The following is a 15453-nucleotide window of genomic DNA, read 5'->3' as shown; positions in this document are numbered from 1 at the left end:
CCTGCTGTTGGGAATAGTAAAGCTCTAATGTTGAGGAAGGAGACCGACCCATGGGGAGTTTCTCACCCCATTTTTCATGGGGACTGAAGAGTCATTATGTCTCAGTTTTTGACGTATTCTAGGCTCTATTATACCTTTACATAATTTTCTTATTCAATAAGTCACATTAAAAAGGTGTGGGGAGACAATTCATCTGGGATCTCTTGCATTTCTGCATCAACTGCAAGCAGAGGTAGTGACGGCCTTTATTCTGAGCTATCTTTTCAAGGATGTGTTACCAAACACAAGTTTGTGTGCCACACGCACAGTGAGGCCAAACAAACCGAAATGTTGCAGTTTGGAGCAGAGGAAGGTTTATTGCAGGGCCAAGCAAGGAGAACGGGTAGCTCGTGCTCAAAACCCCCAACTCCATGATGGTTTTGGGGGAAAAGTTTTTATGTGCAAAATTTGGGGTGAGGGCTGCAGGGCATGTGACCTTCCTCTGATTGGTTGGTGGTGAGGTAACAGGGCAGTGTTCCAGGAATCTTGTTCTCAACCTAAAGTTGCCATCCTCCACCTGGGTGGGAGCTTTAGTTCTTGCAGAAGAACTCAAAGATATTGTTACTTATATTCCTTGAGGAGGAACCAGGACCTGTCCCAAGGCTGTGCTGTTGTGTCTTGACTGCTCCTCTCTTGTTTCTGCATCCCCTCCCTCCCCTGATTAGTAACTGTTTGAACCTGCCCTTTGGAACTCAGGGAGATCTAGGAAGCTGAAACCTTTATCCTGAAAATAAGAAATGGGGGACAGGAAAAGGTTTTTGTGCCCAGGAGCCCCACAGGGTCCTGCTCAGATGTTTGTATAGCTAACAGCTTTGGAAGATAGACAGGGTCTTCCTCTAAAGCAAATGTCAGGTTTGCTTCATTTATTGCTTATTACACTCCCCATTTAATAAAGACAATGTCTTCCTCTGTTGTTACAATCAGACAGGTGTACGGCCTATTATCAGTGTTCTGGCCTATTATCACATTCCCTAAGCACAGGGTCCCTCTCCCGTCACACAATCCACTGTGTGTGCAGGCATCACCCAGCCCTCTTCATGTTTCCTGTGGGGACCAGCACGAACGCTGCTACTCTGCTTCCTGCTGTCACTGTGAGAACAGACAATCTTTTGCCTCTGACCCAGGAGTCTCTTGTCTTCTGCCATCATCTGTGAAGCTCTGGTAGGCTGGCTTGTTGGAATGGAACCACACTAACATTTGAGGTCCTTCACCGTTCTTAACAAAGGACTCCAGCTGAAGAACAGGGAGAAATACAATGATGTGAATCCTATATGAATATAAATATGCCCTTTAAGCCACAGCTTCCGTAGAACCTCTAGCAGCTAGGTTCTTCCCTGCTGGGACTCATAACCTCATATTTCATACTTTTTTCTTTCGATGCTGGTCAAACCCCCAAGTTCCTGGTGAGGCAGTGGACGGTAGGGATGCTAACAGCGAGTGCAGTAGATACAAGTAGGTCAGGGGAAGGAGAGAAGCTACCTACACACTGGGGTCACATGGTATCCAACAGTATTTTTAAGGTCCGGCCAATTTCACTTTCTTTCTAACCAGTACTGATGTGTCTGGGGTTTAAGGCTTCCCAAGTCCATCATTCTCTGTTAATTAGTCTGATATTACTCCTAACAATCTCTGCTGTCCAGCATGGCCACGGTCCAAGAGGGCATCTAAGCAGCAAGTGGCCTTTTCTCTAGGGGGTGGTCCTTCACAGCAGCGATGCAGACGAGAAGAACAGGTAGGGTGACATGGATATAAAACTACATCCTTCATCGCTCAGCCTTGCTGGGCTCATCTGTGTCTCGCTTCCAGCTGTGCTTTCCCTGCCACAATGTGCTCACACTGCAGACTGAGTGATCTGGGCGAACCCTCCAGCAGCCTCTCATTCCACCCCGTACACAAGGCAAACTCGTTCTCAAGACCCCAGGGCTCCGAGGGGCGCCCCCTACCCTGCCCACCTCCTGAGCCGGCTGCCTTTCTACCTCCCTGGCTCAGTAGCCTCCGACCTTACCATCCTTTCTTCTTTTTTGTTGACAAACACGACTGCCTTCCCCAGGCTCTTCTTCCACCTGGTGCCTCTCCTCATGAAGACAGTTTAGGTGTCCTCTCTCCAGGGAAACCTCCCCTGACCACTTGTCCAGAAGTGTTTCTCTATCTGCCAACTTAGCGTCATTCTTAGTCCCCTCACCCATGTGACTCACTCCATTTCTATGTTTCACACTCCCTCTCACACTAACCACATGTAATGTCAATTATTGTGTTCATGTACCTATTGGTTTGTTGGTTGCTCGCTCCTGCTGTAGTGACTAGGCTTCCTAAGAGCAACTTTATCTGTCCTGCCCCCTCCCCAGCACTTAGAACACAGAGTTGGTGCTCACTGAGTATTCGTAGAATGAAGGTTTAATTCTTTGCCTATGAAGTAGGATAAGTAAACATTTGAGGCTACATATAAACTAGCTTTGTTTGTTTCTTTTTCTCTCGTAAGCACAAGCTTTAGGAACAAAACCATAGTGGCCAAAGTGTAGAAAACATTAGTCTGCTTCAACAGTTATAAATGTAACTTTTCCCAAGCTTTTGGCAATAACTACAGAAAATCTGCTTGAGTCCAATGATTAAAATGAAAGCAGACAACTGACCAGTAAGTATATAATAAGTTCAAGTATCAAAGAAAATTAGTCGTGAGAAGAAAGTCATTAATGACCATACTGTTCCGTTCTCGGCAAATAAGAAATAATGATGTTTCAAGTCTTACTCTCAGGTTATTATGCTATAAACATGAGAAAATTGTGTAAAAGAGTTTCAGGGAAAAATAATCGCCTACAGTTCCATGAAGGATTGCGTAGCGGAGGACAAATAATTTTCCCTCCACCCTTCTGAGTTCTTTTCTGAGACCCCTGTAATAAAAGACAGCTTAATGAGAGAGAAACACACAGAAGTTCGTTTCCTGCCTGGCTCATGTCCACATGGGGGATACGCAGGGGCAAATGGGCAGCTCCCCCAGGCAGCTTTTGGGGAAGGCGAGGTGGGACATGAGCCTCTTTGGGGAGTGTCAGTGGGTTTTAGGAGACATGATGGGGCATTGGAAGGATGGATGGGGGGGGCACTGTTTGTGATGAAGTGTGTCTGGGTGTGGTGTGGACCACACCTCAGTGTCTGCATCTCTCCTCTCTATGCTGCAGACGTACATAACTATGTCTCTAGACTCCTGTCCTGTGCTGGGAGTCAAGCCTGCCAGGTTGATGACACTCCCATGAGGGGACTGATGACACCTGGGTTCCTTTGGGAGGATCTGTCTTTAGGAGATAAAGGGGGGTTTAGAGAAAGCTTCTCCCTGCATTTGCTACTTTCCAAGTGCTTGTAGCCTAAAATCATCAATATACCAAAGTGGCGTATTTTGGGATGGTACGTCCTGAACCCCTGCTGGTACATTTGCGGGCAGCGCATCCTGAACCCCTGCACTCACATCTTGGGGTGGCACGTTCTGCTCCCCTTCGGTTGCATCATTTGGATTGGATTCAGTGCTAGTTCCACAGCATCTTAGAAAATAATAATATTCCACGGCACAAAAAGCAAAACCGAATATGACAATAACAGATCACGAAATGGGGACATTCTCTGCAACCACGAGACATACTTTGTTTCTTCCCCAGCTCTCTAACTAAACAGTTTGCCCCGCAATACATTTTGCTAGGTGATCTGTGCCAATGCTCACAGCTACCAGTACGAGACACGGAGGTGCTTCAATTTATATCTAGACACCAGCCCAAGGTCGAAAGGCCACATGTTCATTTGAGGCCAGAGCAAGGAGTTGTACGTTCTCTTGTCATAATTCACGTTGCATTTCGTTTTAGGCTATTCCGGATTCTGACGACATGTTGGTGGATTCATGCATGGGTACTCGAGCGCCCACCACATCATTTCTGAGCTCTGTCTACTGAGAGGAAGTCATATAAACCAGGTAAGCTGTACAAAAATTAACCAGTGACATGGCGATGGACCATCGTCGTCATCTTCCAGTGTGAATCCGTGACAGAGAGAGAGATGGGATGGGATGGAAATAGAGAGTCTGTTGGAAGTGCCCCCCATCACAGGACAGAGGAGGAAGTTGAGAAAAACATGGGTTTTAAAAGGAATATAACAGGTTTCCGTTGACTTAACGAGATGTAGGACGTGGTGGTAGAATGTTTTCTAAGATGCTTAGGAACGAGTCCCAGCAATAAGATGGATGTGAGTGAATGCAGGCTCCAGAAGAAAGCAGCAGTAAAGGTGCACAGGTGGGCAGGTGAGGGATGCCCAGCATTTAGTGGATTGGATGCTCTAACCTGGTGTCCAGAAGACTGCACACTCCTGTCTTGCTTGGAAGGCTATAAGGTGCAGGTGCTCGAAGTGGCAAAGAATGTTTGAAATATTTAAAATCAGAGCTAGGTCTTCTGACAGCAGGACTCCCTAGGAAGGTGGGTGCTGTTTCAGACAAAAGGAACCAGAGTCTGTACACAGTAACAGGAAGTATTCACCCAGACCGTGTCTTATTCTTTTCTTTCCTTTTGTTTCTTTCGTTAGTTCTTCCCTTCTTTCTTTCTCTTTTCTTTCTTTCGAGCACCTGCTGGGAATTTCACTCAGAGAAGCCATACAGCTTCTTATAGTGTGTCTTGTACAGATGTACTATTCTCGACGTGGGAATCACCCTATTAATAAATAAATGCCTTGTATGTTTCTCCGCCGAATGTCTGTTTCTGCATCAAGTTTCTTAAAACTCCAAGACTGAGGCCCTGAGCACGTCTCTTCTACTGTCATGTCCCAGGGGCCAAGCGTTTTGTTGGGCACATAGTAGATGATTAATAAATAGTTATTGAAGAAGGCAGTGAAAAGTGAAACGGCCTTGAGTTGACTCAACTAGTCGCCTGCGCCATAAATGTTACAGGGTTTTAGAAAAGGAGGGGGCAGGGCAGTGCGTATTCATGGAGGTGGTTGGATCTGGTTGAGACCTGAAAGGAGGGATGAGATTTCTAGAGAAAGAATCTGGACATCCCCAGAGGACAGTGAACCAGGCATGTCCGGTTCCATGTGATGGGAGTGAAAGAGAAAGAGTCCCATTAACTTGAAAGAGAGACGTGTACGGTGGGTAAGAAAGCAGAGCCATACGGACGCCTGGCCGTAGACCCACGTCTGTTTATCATAGATGCTGCTGCCGTTTTGTCGCTACATAGAAAACATCTTCCTTACAAAGTTGCTGGGATGTTTTCTTTGCTGGTAGGGGCAGGAACAGGAAGGAGTGATGGAACCATACTGAGATGCAAGCATTTGACATATTAATCATTTCTTGTTCCAAGTTAATAAATTGAGGGAAAACTAACTTAAAACTCAGGTTGGCAACATTAAGGAATGAAAGCGAACTTTTTTTGACAATCAAGTTACCTAATGATTAAGGTTCCATGGGAAGACGTATCCGACCTACGAGCTATGTGTAAGATGGGAACACCATCCTGGGCGATAATGCAATGAAGGTGCAAGGCATGTCGATTTCTATGAAAATGAAAAACATTAGAAAAGAAACTATGATTTGAAGAGGAAAGTTCAAATATCGAAATGGAAAATCCCTTGGAAACGCATCTCTGGGTAGGAAGGAAATTAGCTAATGCATTTTCTTACCCATATGTAAAGCATTTGCAGAATGGAGGAATCTTAAAAGCAAAATAAAACCACAGGTAACGCAGCATTGTTTGATTTACTAATTTAAGCAGGTGCCTATGGGGAAAAGGCTGTCTCTAAAATTAGGTAATAGTGACTGTAAGAGGAAAAACCCTTCTGAGTTATCACCAGTTGACTCAGATCAAACCAGAAGTAATGAATTACTCTCTGATAAAACGTGCAAATTGGTGGAAGAAAGGATGCTCGTCGCCATTGCATGCGTCTCTGAGAGGGGTTTCCATGTCGTAGCTGGTGGCGATCATGTAAGATATAATGTCGTGCATTCTATTTTGCATGATTGCCACCAACAATGACATTTAAGAGACCTGGGGCCCTGGTGAGTGTCTGCGGAAGACTCGGTGAAACCATCGCCCTGGGTTACAGTTGTGCCTCTGAGTCTTGCCTTCAATTCTTTCCCTGACTCTGTGTCTGTGCATCTCACCCATCCTTGCGTCTCTATGTGGTGTGGGCTCACAAAGATGTTCTCTGATACTCTTGGTATTGTCAGACACGAGAGGCATGTGCACCCAGGTGGCACACTCAGCTCGTTTTCACTCTGCGCTTTGCAGACATGAAGCACTGACCTGACATACACGTTGTTCCCAGAAGTCAGGGTAACTGGGACAGCGTGGGGACAGAAAATGCATCGAGTAGGACTTTGACAGCCCACCAGGAGGCAAGTCTGTATTATTGTCGATGAGGAAATAACGGCCTGCAGTCAGACTCCAACTAAAGATGGAGCAGGCAGAATTTGTAGGACAACTAACGAGCACAGGTGGTTCCTTCCCCTGTGGGTCAGACAGCTAATGGTACTGATGGTGTGGAAGTGGTCCCCTTTCCTTAGAATCTCCATCGTCTCAGGTCTAGTACATGGTTTTCCTGAGTGGCCCAGGAACAGAATCTAATTCCAGGATGTCAGCCCTGCCTTTGGGGACCGATGTCTGTTTGTATAATCCAATACTTGCAGCCTTGGGCAGAAGCAGCGTAATACACAAATGGCATATGCACCCCTCGCCTGAAGATAAGAAGTATATAGAAAGCCGTGATTGGAAGGGCCCTAAGTACACAGGATCTAGTTGCTCGAAGGTGATTATGTGAATGCATTTGCAAAACCTCTGCCCGAGGGCACCTGAATTGCCTAAAAGTAGACACAATCCACTCCTGAATCCTAAAGAAAACTGCAGTTATCTCTAATGTTCCATAAATAAGAATCCCATTCATGACTTAAGTGTTCACTAATGGAAACTATCACCACCCACCTCCATCGCCAAATGCCTGCCTGGCGGCTCGGAAGCCTGCACTAATTCCCGGGCTTGGGGAACCCAGAACTCACTGAATCCCTCTTCTCCCGACCTGCTGAGTGTGGGGATGGGCTAGTGATCTATCTGGGGCCCGGGTCGGCTCTTTTTGGAAGAGTTGCACATAGCTTTATAGCAGGTGAGACATCATGAGAGATCATCTAATTCGGATAAGGTGAGCGCACATTTCCTGGTGAGCCAACCGGATCTCGTATTTTGAAAACATTGGAGAACCTCATTCCACAAAACGTCACTAAACTCAGGTCCGGCCGCTTGCTGCTGCTCCAAAGCCCGTACTCGAGAGACAAGTGTTGGCGGGCAAGGAAAGTCAGCTTCACTCTGGAGACCGGCAGCGTGGGGAGAAGGCAGACTCATGTCCAAAAGCCAACTCCCCCCTGCTGATCAGTGGGCAAGAGCTTTTAAAGGGGAGTTTCAGGGGTGCTCAGGGGGAGGCAGGGGGCCCCATGCAGAAGTGGTACAGTCAGCTCTGACCATCATCTTGAAATTGGTCCTGCGGTGGTCTGACCGGTGTCATCTTGATTGTTTTACGTACAGTTAGTCTTCAGCTCCAGGATCAGTTTGTTCCCATTTCCTTGACACCAGTTCTCAGAGTTGTGGCAGCCTATGTCATGGCTACAGTCTGGTCATCATGTAGCTAACTTCTCCCACCTGGCGGGGGTTTCAGTATCTGCAAAACAGCTCACAGGACGTGGCTCAGAATATGATCTACAGCCCTTGAGGAGGAACGAAGGGTCTTTGACTTTGTTTAATGACTAAACTATTATTATTTTGTCCTCTTTGACTGTTTTCCTTTGCTTCTGCATTTTCTCGCTTCTCTGATTAAATTTATTGTTTGATGAAAGTTTTTCTGTAGACAAGAGGCAGGTGGACGACATGGGGGGTGGGAGTCTGTCTCGGGAAGGCCCCATAGGGTCCTGCTCAGTTACAATAATACCGAGAACATTTATTAATTATGGTTCTTTCCAGTGACACTTTTAAAGATGACCAGGCTGCTGTTCATGGGCTCCTAGACCAGCTCTTGTGTTTTAGAAGACGGGACACCAGGGAAAGGCCAGTCCTAGGCCAGAGACCATTACCACATACGCTCAGAAATCTACCATGTGTTTAAAAGTGTGCCTGGTGCCCAAGGATGGAGTTGTAGTATTCCAGGCAGGGTTGCACAGAGGAAAAGGGGGAAGGGGTCGGGCACCGGAAAGGCATGGACCTGGCAACGTCTAATACACTGTGTTGCCAGGACTTACTTGCACATTTGTAACACTCTGTAGAGCCCAAGTTTTCTCTTAGGTGGTGCAGACCTGGTGTGGTTATGGGCTCCACAAAGCTTGTACGGCACATAAGAACAAATAAGCCACTTGCAGAAAGGACTTTTCCTGGGACTTCCCTGGCCGTCCAGTGGTTAGGACTCCGTGCTTCCGCTGCAGGGGGCACAGGTTTGATCCCTAGTCGGGGAACTAAGATCCCACATGCTGCTTAGTGGTTTGCCAGGTCCAGGTACTTTTATTTCAGGTAGGGCTCAGCCTGTCCTGGTATCCGTCTGTAACCACCCTAGAATAGACTCTGACATGGTAACGTTTGGGGCCAGGTGATTCTTTGCTGCAGACATGCTGTCCTTTGCACTGTAAGATGTTTAGCAGCAGCCCTGGCCTCTGCACTAGGTACCAGTAGCAATCCCCCAACCTCCAGCCATGTTGAAAACCCAAGATACCCCCATACTTACTAAATACCCCCCACTTAATAACCAGTTCCCTAGAGGAATTAACTCCCCTGGGACTTTATAATGGAGGCAAAGGAGATAGAGAGGATTATGAAACTCACACCCTAGAGAAAGACATCTGGACAGTTTAAGACATGTAGTTTCTATTCCTGCAACAAATACAGAGGCCTTCTCAGGAATCGGGCAGGCAGCTCAGTCACCTAACTTTTAACCTCGAGAAGGCTCGGAACGGCAGGAACCTTCCCTTCTTTGCTCATGTGTCAATACCTTCCTCTGTCCAAATTGGAAACAAGAGCGTGTGGGGAATGTTGCATTCGGGGTCACCCCAGGAAACCACCACACGGCACCAGGTCGCGTCAGAATGATCATAAAACAGGGCCCTGCGATCAGCCTCTCGGGTAGAGATGCGTGTCTCAAAGCCAGATGGGTATCATCTGGACCTGTTGCCATGCGGGCCCGTGAAAGTTCGATGAATCGGTGCTCCTTCCCCAGTAGGTCCTGTGATAATGCTTCCTTCCCTGCTCGTGGGATTTGTGTGTTTGAAGCTTGATGAATGGATATTTCCTCCCAATGGATCATGTTTTACGTGTTCTCTCTCTCCTGGTTGGCTTTTCCTTGTTGCTATAGTTCTTGGTGCCGTGCGTGTGTGTGTGTGTGTGTGTGCGCGTGCGTGCGTGTGTGTGTGTGTGTACACCCACACATTTAGCCATCTAGCCCATCCTTCTAAGATGAGACACTTGGCTGGATTCATTTGTCATCATTAATCAAGTGAGTTCCACAAATACGAGAACGTACCGCAGAATATTAGGGTGGCGAGTCTTCTTTCCCTTAATGTCAGGGCGGCACTGTGATGACGCCTTCCTTGCCTTGGGTGGGGAAGCGAATGTCATCCACGTGGCGCCCAGACTGGTCCAGGGGCAGCTGAAATGCTTGGGATCTGAGCCGATGTGCTGGTGGGCAGTGTGAGAATGGGGACGCGAGTGAGCCGCAGTGGAGGGTGCTGGAGGCCACCTGCCCGGCTGACGCCGGGGGCTGCAAGATGTGATGCAGACCTGTGCCCCCCACTCCCCGCCATCCCTGTGTGTAGGACCCCAGTAGCCCTTCCTAGCTCCTGGCGCCTCCTGCATGCACCCCGTTCTCAGCAGTGCACTCCCTGCCCGGGGGCCCCTTGAGTCTTTTCCAGGCCGACCCCTAGGGCAGGGCGGGGCGGGAACGTCCTGAGAGCCCTTTGCCTCCGCCGGAGTCCCCTGGGCCTTTGCTCTCCGAGCACAGTGAGCCTCTGCTTTTCTGCCCGCGAAGAGCACGGGTCGCCCTGTGTAGCGTGCTCGCAATGGCCGACATTCCCAACATTCACAAGGAGGGTGGATAATCAATTCCCGAGTCCCACAGAGAGGCCGCTGCAGAGCATGGGAAGGGGGCTGGTCCTAAATGAGCCTGTTGTTGGGCGGCCGCGCTCCCCCGGCCCTGCTCTGTCCCTTCTCAGCGCTGTGCCTAAAAATAGCGAGTAATGAGCGGCGGCCACGAAGCACGCTCTACGGGCGCCTAGTGTGTCTGCATCCTGCCGGAGCCGGCGTGCCGCGCTCTGGTTCCAGTGGGTTTTCCAGTTTGGCATTCCAAGACCTAATTCATTTTCTGCCTGGCGCTCCTACACCCTGCATCAGCGCTGCCGACCCCCGCCGTCTGTGTAACAGATGCGGCTTTCTCAGGCTGCAGCCAGTACCGAGTAACTAACGTGAGATCAAGGCTGTAGCCGGCATGCTCTCCCCGCTTTTAAACAAACACCACCGTTTTCATCTAATCCTGCCTTTGTCAGGTCTGTTGGAAATTGGCTTCATTTTCTTTTTCAGTCCTCTCCCCCCACCCCTCTGAGTTTAAAACCAAGCGGGGGCTCCCCCGCCGCCTCGGAAGCCTCCCGAGCCGAGGGCTGCTCTCTCTGGGAGGGCTGCCTGCAGCAGGACGGATGCAAATGAGTCTCTGCTCCCGGCTCCTGACACTTAGGCGAGCAGACGCTTCCGAGGGGCTGAATCAAACATCACGTCCCTCCGGGCGAGCCCTGAGTCCCCCGGAGACGCACAGGGGAACGCGGACAGGGTTCGCCTACTGAAATCAAGGCAGCGGGCTGAGCCTTGAGCCCTGGACCAAGGTCCCAGGTAGATCTGCATCCCTCTTTCTCCTGGTGGCTCACCTTCATCCTAGTCGCGAGGCAGGCGTTCTGTGGCCGATAAAGGGCGTTTTCAGCCTTACCTTTCAAGGCTGCCCACTTAGCAAGTCGCAGCTTCCACACTTTGGGGAGAGCCAGAATTTCAGCGAGAAAAGGGAGCGAAACGACAGATGAGCCCCCTGCTCCGATAAGCAGCTCTGTTTCTCGCAGCCCCCTGCCTTTTCGTTTTGGCTCATTACAGCACCCTGAAAGCTTCTCTTCCGTGCTTCAGAATAGTCTTTTCAAAACGCCTCTTTACCGGGAGAAGTGTTATTCGTGGCATGGGGGATGGGTATCTTCCGGAGCGGTAGTCCATTATTGCTTACTGCCCCTCTCCGGGTCTAGAAATGTTCCTCGTTTAGAAGGAAAGCCGAGGCTTTTTACAGCCGCGGGTGAAAATGGACACTGTTACCTATTTTCGCTTTGGTCTGAGTTTCCATTAAGTAGGGAACCTGCTCTGAAGGTTTAGAAAGGAAAGTGCAGTATCAAGTATGTTACCCAGCACATCACTGTATCTTGGTGCTGTTTTCTTTGTGTTTCTCTGCTACCTCTTCCCCCAAAGGAAACGTCCATCAAGATGCATACAGTGGAAACAGTGTGTCAAGGGCATAGACAGGAGCGGACATCAAACACACGAAGGTTTAACCAACGCCCTAGGTCAGGGGGCAAAAAGAGGGAGGGGAAGAAATTATTCATATTTTTGTTATCAGAGAGGTTTGCAGCAGAACTGTGAGTTACTTCTCATACCTGGGATATTTTTTAATGTTCCTTGTGCCAAGAGCTTGATCTGGGCTTTTGATTTCACAAAGTGGGAAGGGTATTTACACTGAAGATATTTCTACATTTTATGTCACACCGTCAAGAAAAGAAGAGCTTTCCACATTGACTCAACTCTGCAGAGTTCACATATCCCGATAGTAGGCTCCCCAGGTTTGTAGGGCTTATTACTTGGCTGTTTTTTCCCCATCCTTTTTCTTATTTGTGGCTGTTGATCATATAAACCAATAAGAGAGTAAAATTGTATAAAAATGAGAATACAGGCAACATACACACTTTCGGGGGGACTCCACACCAAATACGGTCATAGAAAAATGAGGCATGTCCTTATCCGTGGCCTTTTTTTTTTTTTTTTTTTTTGAGAAATGGAAAATAAAGCCAGAAATGCGCTATTTACAAAATCTAACTGAGGTGAACTGACACCCAGCTATTTAAGGAGTGTGTTCAAATAGGCACGTGTAAAGAGCCGGCCACTTACGAATTCAGAGCAAATAAAACCACATAGGTCAGGCTTATGAAAGTGTCAGCTCAAAGCAAATGAGGATATTTCCATTGGGGCACCTCTGGGAGGGAGCTGTTCAAAGCAGTGAATGTACTTATAAAAACACCTCACACGTTGCGCTGTGCTCTGCGCTTACAAAGTGCTTTCCCCACACGGAGCGCCTCTCCTCTGCTGATTCTGAGCAGCTCCCGGGAAGGAGACAGAGTGTGTTTCCCCGCTTCCAATGTGGATAAAGAAATAAGAGGAGAATTTAAATGCCTGGCTCAAGCATCATACATACCGAAGAAACAGAGGGAGACTGGAAAAGTCTTAGAGAATAAACGTGACTCTGTATTTATTTCCCCCCTGGTTTGGTAGGACAATCAAGCCAATATTTCCTATATACTCAACGTAACCAGTAATTCATTTCTTCTTCCTCATTCGTGACGTGTAGGATTTCCATCCACGGGAAGAGCTCATACCTGAAGAAGTACTCAGCACAGGGTAAGGAGGAAAATGTGCAAGCTCTACGATCTGCTCATTATAATTCTAAATGGAACCAAAGGAAATATACAGAGAGGCCGGCAAAGAGTTATTGTCAAGAATATTCACTGAGCGCGATTTATATTGGGGAAAAACTGGGAAAGGCCAAAAGGCCCCCCAGAAGGGATGGTTAAGTGAATCATAGGCTTGTTTTGTGTTAGGATATCATAGATAAAAGTGGGAAGTTATATTTTCACATAATGATCCATGATGTGGGAAAATGGACAAGATGTAGAGTTAGGTGAAAATATTGCAAGTTATGAAATCGTACGTAGGGCATCAGTTGTGAAACCATAGAGTTGCCTTGGGGACTTTCGTGAAGCGGGGGCTGACTCTGCCTGCGTGCAGAGCTCCTGATTCAGTAGGTCTGCGGTGGGAACCCAGAATGTGCACTTCTGCCAAGTTCCAAGCTGATGCTCTTGCCACTGGTCCAGGGGCTCCACTGAATTAAACAATTATGTGTTTAGAGGGCTGACAAGGACATCTTTGCTTATGGGGCAGAGCTTGTCAACACTGGCTGGCGTTCGGACTCCATGGGGGAACTTTTAAAAAATGTCAGTGTCCGGTGGGCGCACGAAGTGGTCCAGCCACTGTCAAAAACAGTTGGGCGTTTCCTCGATGAAAAATGGAATTAGCGCACGACCCTACAGTTCCTCCCCTAGTCACGTATCCAGAAGAACTGAAAACAGGTGCTCAAACAGATGTACACGAACAGGGCAACTCAGAGTCAGCAAAGGTGAAAACAGCCCGATGTCTATCAACAGTTTAAGAGATCAGGAAAATGTGGTCTGTGTGTCCAGTGGAACAGTACTCACTGTAAAGGGGTGACACAGGCTACAGCGTGGACAAACCGTGAGAATATTAGGCTAAGGGAAAGAAGCTAGACACAGAAGACCATATTGTGTATCATTCTCCTTACAGGAAATGTTCAGAATAGGCAAGTCCTTCGAGACAGAAAGCGGGTGCTAGCGGCTGAGGGCAGGGGGAATGGAGAGGGACTGCTTAATCTTACAGGATTTCTCTGGGGTGATGAAAATGTTCAGAAACGTCTTAGTGGTGGTGGTTGTACTGCCTTGTGAATGTACTGGAAGCTACTGGATAGTACGTTCGAACGTGGTTAATTGTATGTTATGTGAATTTTATCTCACTTTTAAAAGAATATCCAGGCAGCAGCGTAGAGCTTCTGATTTCACAGTTCTGGGATGAGCCTTCTTTGAAAGCTTCCCGGTTGATGCCAAGGTGCAGCTGGGATTGACTGAAAACCACTGGCCGGGTGGGGATTCCAACAGCAGTAACTCAGGTAGCCTGGAAGGGGGTGAATGGAGCTTCAGAAGATGAAGGGGCAGCTTCAGCAGGTGGACTCTGTCCCTTTGCTACCCAATGTCTGTATCCCAGCAGTATCCCCCCGCCTGGGAGCTTGTCAGAAATGTAGACCCGCCGGCGCCTCCCCAGACCTCCTGAGTCACGGTCTGACTTCTGGCAAGATCGCATGGTTTACTACCCGCTGACGCTCCAGGAGCACGGGAGCGATTGCACGGCCTCTCCAATGGCGCGTTTCATGCCAAGAGTTACGATTCCTTCTCCCGAGACATGGGGTTTCTATCGTCCTAGGGGTTTTAGAAACGCTGCTTGTAAGAAAGTGGATGAAATTCATATCCTCGGGTATCTCTGAGTCTTCGAGAACCTCACGCGTCTGACTACTCTCCGTGAGCGTTGCATGGTTTGGTATGTATTCCTGTCCCAAACTATTTGGAAAGTGGGACTCCTTTTGAGGACCACTTTCCGACGCTGACGGATGCTCGTCCTTTTCTATAAGGATAATGGCAGAATTGCTGCTTCAGGACCATTTTGAATCTTTTGGACCTGCTCCATCCAGTAGAACTTCAGAAACCACCTTGAATGTTGTAGAACTCCCAGAGTGACCCTGTCTTTCAGTATCCAAAGACACTGAGCGAGAAGCGGTAGATAGAAATGACCACAGACTTCACCGAAATGTGCGGCTTTAAGACAAGAGGGGATGTGGAAGTTGGGGGGGGAGGGGCAGGATTCCTCTACAACGTGGCTTTCCTCATCCTAAGCCAGGAAGACTCCTGTGAAATTTCAGCCCACAGTCAAGCTAAACCGGAAAGGTGAGATTGTCTAGACACACTGGGCATGTGCCTGCAAAATTCTCCGCCTTCCACTCATCTCCAGCACCATGGACTTGTCTATCAAATATCCCCAGGTTACAGTTGGCCCAACTAATGCCTAAGAAAAAGTTTAATATGTGTCTTTCAAATCCATGCTGAGATGACTCAATTTCTACAAGATAATAAATCTACCCAGACAGGAAAGAAAGCTCATGAACTTGTGGACAAAAACGTCAACAGCCCCCTTTGTCCTATCGACAGACCATTTTCCTCTCTGTAGTTCTCTGAATATCTGATAAATCATACTCAAATTTGTTTTTCTGGCAATGGCTGGAAAGAGCAATGCGCTTTTTAACCTGATGCAATGCATTCAAGAAGGTGTGTGGATGCGGACCTCAGAGGGCAAAGATGAGATTGGTTCCAATATTGAAGTGATGGAAAATGATTTTCCTGTGCTGCGTGTCAATCTTTTAATATTAGTTCATAGATGGGATGATGAGTCTATCTGTAGCCCTTTAAACCCAAGCTGCCCCTTAGCTTTCACTTCTGCTCAAGATTTCATGAATCGA

At 47.9% G+C, this 15453-nt stretch overlaps 1 long non-coding RNA gene across 1 annotated transcript in view; it reads left to right on the top strand.

Moving 5' to 3' along the window:
• Window positions 1-14767, top strand: part of LOC113614178 (uncharacterized) — a 157941-nt gene extending 143174 nt beyond the window's left edge. Inside the window, exons 2-3 of the long non-coding RNA XR_003430494.1 lie at window positions 3885-3991; window positions 12667-14767. This is a non-coding gene — a long non-coding RNA (uncharacterized LOC113614178). The remainder of the gene's footprint in view (window positions 1-3884; window positions 3992-12666) is intronic.
• Window positions 14768-15453: the final 686 nt, after the last annotated feature.

The sequence above is a fragment of the Aethalodelphis obliquidens genome, unplaced genomic scaffold, assembly GCF_003676395.1.
Source record: "Aethalodelphis obliquidens isolate GAN/ISIS:26980383/991018 unplaced genomic scaffold, ASM367639v1 scaffold91, whole genome shotgun sequence".
Classification (NCBI taxonomy): Eukaryota; Metazoa; Chordata; class Mammalia; order Artiodactyla; family Delphinidae; genus Aethalodelphis; species Aethalodelphis obliquidens.
The sequence above is the reverse complement of the archived record's forward strand: the minus strand, read 5'-3'. Positions and strand labels throughout refer to the sequence as shown.